Source organism: Microchirus variegatus (genome assembly GCF_963457635.1).
Source record: "Microchirus variegatus genome assembly, chromosome: 15".
NCBI lineage: Eukaryota > Metazoa > Chordata > Actinopteri > Pleuronectiformes > Soleidae > Microchirus > Microchirus variegatus.
This window is the reverse complement of record NC_139816.1, coordinates 15658340-15672392: the sequence shown is the minus strand read 5'-3', so window position 1 is coordinate 15672392 and position 14053 is coordinate 15658340.

The window sequence follows — 14053 nt, the reverse complement described above, 5'->3', positions numbered from 1 at the left end:
TGTGAAAAGGGACCAAGCTCTATTGTTTTCTCTGTGATTCAGTTATTACACAGAGATTAACACAGTGGAACTCTTCTGTGACACCCAAGGGCTTTGGACCCAGAGAGAGTGTGCACACTGAATGCCTTTTATCTCTCTCACTTTCTCTCTCTCTCTCGCCTGCCCTATCTCCCTTCTATTTCACTGTCTCTCTGACAGACGCGCACATATTTGCAAATGATTATGCACTTCAGGCATTGCCAAGCAAACCTTTGCAATTATGGCTAAACCTGGTGTGAATGTGTGTGTGTGTGTGTGTATGTGTGTGTGTGTGTGTGTGTACAATTTACCAATGTGTTTGACTGAGGAATGTGTTTAGTGGCTGATAAGAAGTATAGGACAATTACATTGAAACAGAAATGCCAGCACAGCTGCAATTCTTTAACACAGCCCTGCCTCACACATTTGAATGCACACACACACACACATATGCTTGCACATCAGACACAGAATAAGCAGTTGTTGCACAGCCCTGAAACAAATTATAACTTCTGATGCTCGATGATTTACATCACAAAACAGCAGAGGGAATTCAAATATTGCATTTGCTGCACAACACTTTTCTTTGCACAGACGATAATGTCTTAGAAGACGACACATGACAGCTACACGGTAAAGAATTAAACAATGAGAGGTTGGATGAAAGGCAGAAGAGAGAGGCAGGCTGGCAAAGGGGAGTAGTGGGAGTGACGGCAGGAGAGAAAAGGGGGGAAATTGAGGGAGAGGGGATGACATCATGCTGGGAGGACTGAGGCAGCGGGTTCCCGGTGGGATCTCCCTTCCTCTGACAGAATGTATGGCACCTCAGAGGGATCAAACACAACCAGCTGGAAGACTGAGCAGCTGGAAGAGCATGGGAACAACATCCAAGCCTTTTGTGTGTGTGTGTGCGTGCTGTCACCACATCCATGTTTTTGTTGTGTAAATGATTGCCAACTGTTTCCCATGCATATTTCACATTCAAAGCGGTATAGTCTATTAAATAAGCTTCATGGGATGTGACGTAACATTCGCACACTCATTTTAAAATGTAATCATTTGATTTGTTCGTGAGTGTATAATGTTCACAAACTAATAAAATGAATTCAGTCATTGATCAGTTCTCGTCACATGTTGAGATGATTATATATCGGGTTGTCATGGTAATAGTTTAACCCTCTAACACAAAATCTAGTGTTGAAAGTGTCTAAATCTAGAGAAAAAAAAACGTTTTTGTTTTTCTTCATTTTAAATTGTTAATACACTATTTGAACATGCAGTAGATTGTACATAACTTCCAGATATTAAAATTTATGCAGGGAAAAATTGGCAAAAGCCCTTACTCACAGGATATCTGTGAGTAAGATATTTCTGACTCTTTTATGGTTACAATAAGCAAAAAAGACTTCTGAGGCTTAGGTGTTAAAAGGTTAAATTAAAGTGGCTTTTATTTTTTTGGAGCGTCCAAAAGCACTTGGGGGGAAAAAAGCATGGAAGTAGCCAAAGTTAGAGATGAATGTAGTTGCTTTGGCCTCACTGAATTAATTACGACAATAAACAAATCCAAACAAAGAAGATGGATTCTCTCACCCTGTCCATGCTGTTTGATAATTAATGAGTGGAGCGTCCTGAAGATGGCTCTTCATAATTTACATCCGATCTGAGGAAGCTTGAGGGGAAAAAGGAAAAAGTAAGACTGAATTAAGGATAAACTGCCCACATTCATGTGATTAAAGCTAATAGAAATTTAGCCAAGAATCCAGAAAGATGCTTCTTATATTTTGGAAGTCATCAGGGATTTAGTGTCATGGGTAACACGTGCATCCCCGTGTGCACGTTTTTACATGAGAGCCGTTCGCTTCTGTCAAGTATCAAATGTCAGAAAGTGCGAGAAGAGGATGTGCGCGTATATAAAGTCACATTACCAGCAGCTCCCTGTCGAGCTTATCCAACTCTCTGGGGTATCTTATACTTCTAAAGCCCCAGCACTGCATCGCTACTGTGGCCTTATAGGTTTCCTACTGGGTTGAGCTCTGCTAACTGCCAACAAATGCTCCTGCTATGTATGGAAATAATAACTTGATATTGTGGTAAGCTACATTATGACTGGAATGCTGCTGCGTTGGATGGAGTTGAATAGCTTTTTGTTCTGTCAAAGACTGACAGGAGTGACATTTCAGTGTAACAACCAGGTAAATGTTGGCCCTCATCCTCGTCTCATTGAATGCCAATTATATCATTGCATGTACAAGACAACACACGAAGGTCATGGTCAAGGTTATCGCTTGAGCCCACTTCAGCCTCACTTCTATCTGCCAGTGTAACATCTTTGTCTCGGTCACATGCTTCCTCTCTGTTTATGGCCATTTACAGGTTCATAATCTAGATTTTGGGACTCTAGTAATTAACATATGCATTATCCGTCTATACATGATTGCAGCAACTCTTTTCACCCTCGACCTGAAACAATCCATTCTAACCAAACATTAGCTCCAAAACACACTATTTGATGCCATAACTTTCACCCACATGTTTCTGATGTATGTATAATGAATAAAACAAAATAATGTAAAATAATTGCAATCAAAGCATTTCATGTATTTTGGTAGCTGTGTTTTGTCTGAAATAAAATGTAAAAGGTCTCCTTTTTGCCACAGACCTTGACCTTTTATCTCAGCAGACCTTTTTACATTTATTAAAAAAAAAAAAAGAAAAGTTATGAAACTAAAGCTTTAAGGAAAAGGAAAACCTGAAAATCTTTTAAAGCACTTCTTCAGTTGCTCTGATTCATGTGCAGACATGGATGAATGATGATGATGATGTGTTGCTATTTTTCTTGAATTTTTAAAAACTTCAGCGGGATATCATGGTCATACAGTCAGTATTTATGTACTAAAACGAAAAGGCAGGATCTCTTATTCACAGTCACTAAAGCTTTTGCTTTTATTGTAATCCATAGGGTAGAGAATTGTGGGTACTTGCTTTTCAAAGTGAACAGACATCAAGGATATTAGATTAGATTTTTTTTTTGTTGAGTTTGTATGTGAGTTTTATATCAAAAGCTGAAGCTCATTAACTCCGTTTTATGCGTACAGGGAAAGAAAATAGTGGTGTGCTTTTTGTCAGGATGTACACATCCAAACACTTCTCTGCCCACAATTGACCATCACCAAACTCATTTCCACCACAGCCTCTCAACTGGCCAATTAAAGCCTGTTCACTATTAATATCAGTCAGTTTTCCCAAAAAGCAAAATGACCAGGGTGAGTTTTGGAGGTGTAGTTGCCCACAGAAGTCAGTCTGGACCCTCCTTTCAATCATTAATTAATGAAGAACTTTGAACTGTTCAAGATGTTCTCAGACTGAACAAGCTGTGTTGCTTGGTGAGGGGTAATGATGCTTAGATTTCCCCAGCGGGGCCAGCTAGATGGATCTAAGGCATTAAAAAGAAAACCTTTATTTTCTAACAGAAATGGGAAAAAACCCTATCACATTACTGAGAAGTCATATTACTTTTAATATCTGAACCATAAAGAGTCAGAATGGTGTATATTTGGTAAGAAGGAAGTACATTCTTTAACAAAATATGTCACAGTTGCACACATTTTCTCTATGACTATCATTAACTTATACAAATTGCAGTTTATAAGAAAGGTGTTATGTTTTATTTCTGTATGTTGGCACTGTAAAACATTCACTTTATGCTTTTGAAGAGAGATGGAAAAAATGCAATTGGAAAATGTGATCCACTGACACACCCCAGGGCCTTGATGATAAACACACATTATTTTCTTGCCAATGGTTTTCCTCAATCAGTCGATTAAAGGAAACTATCCAAGGTAAAAACCCTGTGAGATGCATATTGACGTGTGCCCTCACACAGGGTTGTATTATAAGTCACGACCAACGCTTCTGAGACTTAAATGTAACTTTTAGTGTTGGCAAAGAAACGGTCTGAATAGCCTTCCCTCATGCAGCTGCTATCTGTTAGTGTTTATCTCGGTTCTTCTTACAAAGACGGATATCGGTGCACATTCACTGCCGTAAATGGATTTGGGGACATTGCATGTCATTACGCGGATGTCTTCAAAGAATGTAAAAGCTTTTTTCTCACTGCGTGAAACTGCGTTTTTGCTCATGAAATATGTCACTGCAGATGCTGCAGTTCCCATAAGGCTCGCATAATATATAGAACAGTGGGGATTCTCCACACAGAGCTACTGCTTGATAACTTTGTACTGCAGAAACTTAAAGGAGAGAATGAGAGAAACGAGGATAAAGGGATGTTTTTTTTTTGTAGCAAGCACAATAAAAGAGAAATATGTCAGGCTACATGTGTCAAGGGGAGCATCTAATTCTCTATACAGTCTAAACAAATCTGTTTACCTCAGATAGAAGTCAAAAAATGATTTAAAAAAAGTCAAAAAGGAAAGAAGAGCTCACTATTTCTTGCTGCCTGTTTTAAAACAAGAGACAGTTGCCATATAGCACTTGCCACTATTCTGCATGCAATTTTTCCACAACATTGAGCAAATCCTGTATATTGTTATAGATATGTTAATATCGTTGTAAAGCAGGTGGGTGTGTTTGTGTTTGTATTGTTGGTGACATGCTGATTATGAAAAGATTATCGGGTGCTCCATGTTCTGACAGGTGTGACAGAATACTGAGACAAAAGAGCGAGCTGAGACTCGGGGATGGAAACACCTGATTTATTCTCAACAACCTCCATTGTCTTTGTCCCTCGTTTCTTTTTAATCCTCCGCCCAAATTTAACGTCTTATCTTCTTGATTACTTGACCTCTGTTGCTCATATACTTCTCTCTTCCCACTGTATTGACTCTGCCTTTGTTGCTGTGGAGCATGACTTACTGCTGCCTCGCGTATTGCGTTTGCGGTTTGTTAGGTGACAGTGGAATCTGTGGCACGCTGCCTCGCCGCTGACAGCTCTGGCTTCGAAAGGCGACAGTATTATTTCAGACGTGTTAATGAGCCACACTATCTATTAGTCTGCCAGTCAAAGTGATAAAACCTGCTTATGGGCCGTCTTTTTCCAGGCACAAGGCACAATGTCGCATTTGTACTCGCGGGAAAGTCGGATGGCCATATTTTTTATGTCTTGTTACAGCTTCCCCCACAGCTCACGGTTCGAGGAAATTCCCGCACACTCATCGTAATTTTAGGTTAAAATGTGTACATCAGTTACGTTGTTGATCCCATTGGTGCAAATGTGCCACAGCTTAAGAGATTATCCCAAGAAATGTATGCATTTACAGAGAATGATGTGCTTCTTAGGAATATGGCAGCAATGGCACAGTTGAGATCCAATTTTTTCAATTCATAACGTCTAATTAGTTTAAAAAATATATTTTTTCTCCCCTGAAATTATGAAACTAAAGCTCATAGAAAAGGTATGGGATGAAATTAAATCACATTACTCCCTTATGTCTCCTGTTTCATGTATTTCTTCCTGATGTCAAACCAAAGAGAAAAACACAGAGAGGAAATCTACAACATGCTGCTGGTGGAATAAAGTTGGAGTTGTTTCTCCTTCTGATCCTCGGTTTCTCTGACTGTTGGGGCAGAGATCTCTGACTCTGTATGCAGATGGTTCCTCCTGCATATCTTCAAATCCAGCACCCAATCTAGGTCACCTATCTCACTGCCTCCCAGCTGCCTGAGTGAGCTGTGTGCATGTGCATTTGTATATGCACGCTGTACATCTGTGCTCCAGGCACAGCAACAGCAACAATCAGTAATGTTTCCTGTTCATATCCATTCAATATGATTTATTTATTTTTGCAATAAAGTACCACATATTTTGTGTGTTTTGAGTAACGTGACAGTAGTGTATCATAGAAAAGGTGTAGTAGCAATAGCTGGAGATATTGATTTGATATAATCGATGATGCTGTCTCTGTTGACGGCTTGCACTGGGGCTTTTGATGGGGAGCCAAACAGACTTTGGGCATCAGATCACAGGTGTCTGTGACCGGCGTCTAGAATCACCGAGGTCGCCTGTTGCAGTGAGTCACACCCACCTCAAGTCTCACTCTGTGGTCTGGTAAGACTTCCTCTTACATGATCTGGTCATGTGAAGCCTCAGAACGACGACAGTGTACATGTGTACAAGTGTGTGCATTTGTCTACATGCACATATGTGCGTTTTTGTGTTCATAAATTATGCATTTTTCAGAGCGTAATTTTAGATAAATTACATATTAATCATTTGACACATCCCCATATGGCAAACTTAGGCAATAATTGGAATTTCAAATTAGATACTGCTGATATTAGTGATTATTATTCAAGGTCTTCAGGATGTTACAAGACTTCCTGAGACAAATGTCTAATGTACATGCTCTTGATTTTGAATATTGAAAGCAGAACATTCAATTTAAGAAACTATTTAAAAAGGGCGCTGAACATATTTGAGAACCATCAAATGTTATTTGAAATACTAATTGAAAATAATAAAAAAAAAGGTGGGCATTAGTCAGTTTTAATGAAGGAAGCCTGCACGGCAATAGATGCATTGCACCCAAAGGAGTGTGTCATTAACACGTGTGTGTGTGTGTGTCTAAATGAGTGTCTTTTTCTGAATGCTTGTGGGTTGAAGAGACTCCCCATCAGAAAGCATGGAAAAATGGTCTAATATAGCATAAATAGCCCCATGTGGTAAATTTTTTAGCAATGTTTGTTTTTAAAACGTGCTGTATTATTTATCCGAGGCATTTTATTGGCTTTCATGGATTCTATAAAACGTACATCCTCACTTTACCATTTAAGTTAAATGTCAATTTGTGTGTATGTGTGCAAGTCAGTGCTGTGGAAAAATCAGTGTGATCTTTGGTTTTAAAGGCCATGTTTGCCTCTTACGCTGTTGTTCCTATATGCCGTTTCATGAAGTACAACTTTTCCAGTTAACTTTTTTTGCACACAGTTGCCAATCCTCTGTGGGTCCTTGCAATGACCTATACTATAGGTCACAAAATCAGAGTTGCCTTTGTTTTCTTCATATTGTTCTTTTTTCGTTTGTTTTACAAATGTTTCTGTTGCTTTCCCGCAAATGTCATTGAATCAGTAGCACCTGGACTTGACAAGTCGAGTTGATTCAGTGATATTTGGGGAGCTGTGACTTGGATGAATAAGAATCTACACACACACACGTGTGTGTGTGTATATATATATATATATTTTTAGTTTAATTGAAGTGAGTTTCATGTTGTTGCTCCTCTTAGAGAACCAAAAAGTGGTGTGTAATTGGGGCGATTTACATTCATTCATTTACAACATATGTGTCAAACTTAAGGCCCGGGGGCCAGATGTGGCCCGCCACGTCGTTTTATGTGGCCCCGCGAGTGATTAATTGGTCTTAAAAATCTGTGCTAAAATAGGTCTATGCTGCTTTAAGGCGTGCGTTTACCATAAACTACATTTCCCACAATGCATGGCGATCGTGTTACCCGCAAAGTGAGGGCATCCTGCCACTAGATCGCAGTGTATCATCGTATATGCATCATGCGACGAGTGAAATTGAATAAGTAATAAATACAGAAAGTTATTTAGCAATATTTTACGGAGTAGTTACCTTTATTTTACACTATATTTGGTTACATTTAGTTACATTTATTCTGTATGACAGTTACATCTGGCCCTTTGAGGGTAACCATTATGCTGATGTGGCCCTCAGTGAAAATGGGTTTGACACCCCTGATTTACATTGTCGGACACCGTTAACCAATGCGACTTACAAGTGACATGCGCCTGGAGCAACTTGGGGGTTAAATGCCTTTCCCAGGGCCACATCAGTATGTAGACTCGCTGAGCCGGCCATTGAGCCCACGACCTTCCACGTAGAAAAATTACCCGCTCTATCACTGGACCAACGCTGCCACATTTAAGTGCTACACTGTGGATTCTGTGAATGAGACGGGGTTTCCATGATGCAACCGTGTTGTGTGTTACATTAGTTGTTATTGCCGTTGTGAGCTGAAGTAGTATCTTAACACAGCTGTTGCCAATTAATCTCATGAATGTTCTTTTCTCTGTAGCACCAGAGCTATAATTAATGTGATTAGCGACACCTGTGCTACTACTGTGACGGTGGCTGTGGTGAAAATTGGACTCTTATCATTTTTAAGATATTTTTTGGAACTTCTTTACCAGGTAAGGGGACTAAAAAGTATTAGAAATTAATCAATGAGGTGTGGAAATGAAATGTTCTAATATGCTAATTATAAAAAAAGGAGAATGAGCTTGATGAATTGAACTCCAGGCTGTGTATGCATTGATGCTAGTTACTATACAGGTATATATCCTCAAGATATATGATATTTGGACATGGAGAAAAAAAAAGAAGCTTGGCTGCTTAACATGCACATTAAGACCGCATTTAAAGTGGCAAAATGAAATTCAGCCATTATAATTACTTGCATCTGCGCTTCTTATGCTGGTCCACGGCATAGAACTCTAGGATTCAGTATTTCTCATCCTGAAACCTCCTCCTCTCCAACTTAGACTTCATGTCAAAGCTGTATAAATATTTCATTAGTGTCAGTGCCATTTCAGGCCGAGGGGAGAGTACACTTTTGATTTTGTTCCTTAGAGAAACCACCCACACAGACATGCCCAGGACAATGGCTTCCAACATGCAATACCCGGGATCTGAGCTGGAGGGAAAAAAGGTTTATTTAATCGATGGCAAAGAACCCCAAAATGAATGTGATTTTAATAGAGAAGATAAACGGAAAGTGTGTTTTTGTATAAACTTGCAAATGACCATATAAGATGTTCATTTACCCTCAGAAATATGTCTGCACTTGATCAAATCAAAAGGCTGATTATAAATCAAATGAACAAAATTCACAATTTTTTTGTAGTTGCAGTATATGAAAAATACCGTTTGTCAGACATACAATTACAAAAAACGTATACACTTATATACTTAACATTCTACAGGTCAATGCCAAGAAAATGGTACTATGATTTAACTGAAAACATTTTCAATATTCTCCCAAAAACCACTGTACTGTATATGCAACACAGAAAACATCATGGTGCATTTCTCACTCAAACTGTGACATAGAATAAATATATTTTCACATTAAACTTTAAACACATTAAACTACATGTTCTGGGTTTATTAGATGTTTGTTCAAAATGTACATCAGCAGTGACAATAACACAATACAATAATGTAATTTCCAGGGTATACATTACGCAGTTAACTGTATTCAATTACTGCTCATCCTTGATGTTGTGTTTATTTGCTTTTGTTTTCTCTATCTATATGTTTCTTCATAACTCTCAGTTTGCAACGTGAAGTGTCTGGCTTCCATATGTAGCATAATCTGTACATTTTGTAGTGTTTTTTTAATATCCATCGAGTTCCACTCTTCATGTTAGTTTTATGAGACTTGTAAGGGTCTTCGGCGGGCACTTTCTTTGACATGAAAGTCACCCTGGAGTCTTTATAACATTTTAGGCCTTAGACAAAAAGATGTCTGGTCACCATTCCTGCTCAATTCAAATTTGAGCCTCACACAACCCGTTAGCCAGAATGGGCTACAATCAAATATACCCCTAGAGCTACAAAATAACCTCTCTGCTGAGGTTTTTGTGACACTTTACAGCGCTGGATGTAACGCATCCATTCAATAGCGGCCTGAAAAGGATATTGGGGTGGTGGATTGTGACATTTGATGGTGAATGTTTTGATAGTGGGATTATCTCTGCAGCAGCCAATATCCAGTGAGGCAACTTTGCAATTTTCTGTACACAGCAGCACCTGCCTGGACACTGATCTCAACGGCTTTGTGCCTTTTCTGTACATGATCAGTGGAGGGAATTGTATGCAGAGAGAAAAAAAAAAACCCTTTGGATTAAGTCTTCGTTTTCCATTTAGTAATTCCGTAATCCGCTGCATTTAAATTCACGCCCTTTGCTGAGTTGAATGCGGTTGTATTTGTTTGCAGAGATATTCACAAAAAAAAAAGGTACCTACCTACTTGCACATTTGGCTGACTCACCCAAGAGCAATGCGGCAGTCTGCCAGAAAGTGTAATATGGTCTTTGCTGGGGTTCTGGTTGCTCAGGAGCCAAAGTCTGGTGACTCATCTCCGCTCAGGAGGGGGAGATGCCAGACACAGAAGTGGCGTTTTGTCAGTGAGAGTGAAAATAACCATATGGAGGCCGTCTCCCTGCCGTCTTTTATTTATTGACACCACTCTGTCTGGCCTGCAGTCTGCTAACTAACTGATACTGTAGACTTACAGGATGTTTGATTTGAAGGCTGTCACTGGCTTGCATACTGCTTGTGTAAGCAGCGGCTGACTCGCTTGATGTTAATGGGTGAGTTTTCTTCAATGTCTGTCTGAATAGCTCTCTATATGATTGAACTTGAAAAGTCTGAATGCACCAGTGTGTGTGTACGTGTGTGCAGAAAGTTAGCTTATCCAAAGTGAGGACTCAGACATCTACATCAAATCGTAAAATTAAGGAGGTGAGACTAGAAGCCAATAACCAGGAGACTCCATGTTCAAATCGCACACTCCTTCATTTCATTATTTTTTTGTGTGTTTTGCAGTTGCAGTTGCTGATATTGACAAAATCATGTCCCTTTGCTCTGGCTCACAGTCCAATTTTCTGATTTATCTCTCTTTGTTCATTCGTAGACAGGAAAGAAGCTGAGGGGGTTTTATTGATGATTTTATACATTTCCAATTAATGTTACTATATATGATAGTCACCCAATTTTTTAAAACCTAATAAACATGTCGCTTTTTTGCGAGATGTTCTGCTCAGAATGTGCAATTTGCTCCAGAAATATAAAATATTCAAACTGTGCTTGTTATATTCAACCTTAACAATTGTAACTTTAATTACGCAGTGTGATGGCTTCAGATGACGCCTGGAAGAGATGTTATGCAATTTATTATCAACCAGTGCTTGACTGTGAAGTGGCATTTTCGTGGCATGCAAGTTCCAAATTTGTTTCATGTTTGTACTATGAACAATGACTTGAAGGCTTATTAGGTTAATGAGGTTCCTGAAACGGTATTGACCCTAGACCTACAGTACATGTCTCATGAGCTACGAGCAGTCGCAAGGGTGCAAGAGTGCAAAATACAGAAATGTCTCTGAGGCTATACAACACTGCCAGGAGTTCATTGACTGAGACAAAGCCTTCCTTCGTGTTTATGAAGAGATTAGTGTGATAAAGCAACCTTTTTGGTGCAGTGAAAGTGAGTATCATAACCTTTAAATGTGAGCCTGCAGTACATCATTTTATAGATGAATCAATTCAATTGTGTGAAACAATGCATGTGTTACTCACACGGAGTGTATCAAGACCTTATAATGAAGTGCGCCAAAGAGAAAAGACAGATCTATTCATGCAAGACTGACACTAATTTGTTACAGTTGCCAAGGTGCTGTTTGAAGAAGGTCGAAGACCTCAAACATCATGTGTTTTTTGTTTTTTTTTCTTAAGTGAATCATTGCGACTCATCTGGTTGAAATGAACTGTCAATTAGAGACACGCTTCACGTTTCTCTGTCCTGAATAAAGTAATTAAAATGATGATAAGTGGGGCATCACATTTTTAATGAGTCTACAAGGATCCCTTTTTTTTTTGCGAGTTGACATACTGGCAGTACTAGTGGTAACAAATGTGACTGTGTTTGAGTGGATACACTGAGCATAAAATTGCTAAGCCTGCTCGTTGGTTCCCTTGAAGAAACAATCCATGCAAGAGTTGCTACATCAGCGGGAAATAGATTTTTGGGCTTTATGGGCTTTAAATGAGGCTTCTCCTTTTAACATGATACAGGTTTTCCATACTGTTGGAATCAGTGTTGTTTTCGTCAACGATGACGATGACGAAATCTTTTCGTTGACGCCACTTTTTTCATGACGATAAAGAGACGGTGACGAGATAAATATGACTCTTTGATGACGAAAACATGACGAGACTTGTGTGAGTTTTCGTTGATGAGACGAGAATGGACGAAAATCTTAGTGGGTGGTCTGTCAGACGTTTGAAACGCATGACATTTCGTTTTTTCGGCCAATCACCTGACTGTCACGGAGAAAGCACATGGCTACTTAATATGCACGTACCCCGCTACTGCTACTGCTTCTGCAGTGTGCGTGTGTGTTCACCGTTGAATGACGATGGATAAGGAATCCCACAGAGGGACTGAACTGCGGCTGTACTTCTTCTAACCCGACACTTATGTAAGTGGACTCGTTAGCATTTTAAGCTAGCGATCTTTATGCTAACGTGTTGGCAAACAACAAACAGATGGATTATTATTTCTTTAGCAGCATGTTTAGCCATGTTTACATTCAGTGATGGTGTGGTCATCTCTTTGTGTGTAATAATAGCCAATCTGCAAGCTCACAGTGTGTTGCAGTGTGTTGAACTTATAGATCTGCTGCCATTTTCACAACTTATGTGTGACACAATGTGCCCAAATAAATTTGTTAAAAGACTAAACTTCTTTTTTCGACTAAAACTAGACTAAAAACTCTTTTGAGTTTTCGTCGACTAAAACTAGACTAAACCCCTTTTGAGTTTTCGTCGACTAAAACTAGACTAAAACTATCACATATAGAAGTGACTAAAATGTGACTAAAACTACTAGGCATTTTCGTCCAAAAGACTAAGACTAAGACTAAATCTAAGATGGTTGTCAAAAACAACACTGGTTGGAATCAGAATTGGGTTGCTGTGATTCGATCTGTGATAGATAGACAAATACATGATGGGTAGAACTTGAGACCCAATTTTGCCCACGATTCACAGTTGGGCAGAGTCTGCAACAGTCAGCACGAGTTGGGAACCATCGGCATGGCTAGTTGGCTAGTCAATCAAACATGTTTGATTTTTTGAGCCGAATCTGGACGCAATCGGGTAGTGTGTACTGACTACCGATCCAACTACAAACACATGCTGCCAACAGTCGATGAAAAAGAGGAGGTGGGACACGGGACATAGCCTCAGAAGACGACAGGAAGTGGCAGGAATATCTAGATAACGATGCCAACGTCGACTCCTCCATGACTGCACCCATACCTGTCTTTTCTTCTTTGATTTCTCAGAGCACATAGCTGTGCCAACAACATGCATTCAGTTGGTTTGACAAATCCTGTATTCTGTGATTCCCCCATTAGTCGTTACATAGTAGAGTCCTGTGTACTGTGACTGTGAAAGTTGTGTAGCGTGTCCCCAGCTTAGCGCAGCCACTGAGCTCATGTTGCCTCCCCATCAACACCACATTTGCAAATAGCTTCATCACATTTGCTTCAAAACTGAGTACAGGTTCCCAGAATAGCTTGTACTGAGGTTGCATTTTCTCCATGCACAAAATGTAATAATTTCTCCACCTTTAACCGTTCAAGGGTGGAGCTTAGTCTAACTTTATTTATAGTGAGGTGGTAACTGTTGTAAGGGTAGATGGTTCTACTTATATTTAATGCCATACGATTATGTTTTGTTATAGTTGATCCAACCAAAAATGACTAGTGGCAAAATAAAGTACAGACATCAGGCCACTGGTAGGCGTTCCGGATCTGGACCCAGACACCATCTGATCTGGACCCGAACCTATTATCATAAATCATTGACGATTGCCATATTGTGATGGAGCATATTCCACTGGCACAGCCTTTAAGGTAATGGAGGTTCAGGAAAGAACAACCAATTACATACAGTGTAAATTGCAATGTGAAAACTTTCAGTCGTATTATTGAACGCTGGATTCATGAGCCATGATTTTCAGGTTCTTGTCAAGCGAGTGAGTGAGCTGTGCGACTTTTTTTTCTTGACAATATGCCAAACATTATTTTCAGGTGCATCTATGGTGCTTTTTATCTTTGGTTTTCATCTAATATGAGAAAAGAACAACTCTAATTTTGTATTCAATGTTAAAATGAACACACATGTCCAAATATCCTTTCATTATACTTGATTTGTTTTGAAAGTCAGTTGTTGGCTACAGACACTGATGCACAGTTTTTTTTGGGATTG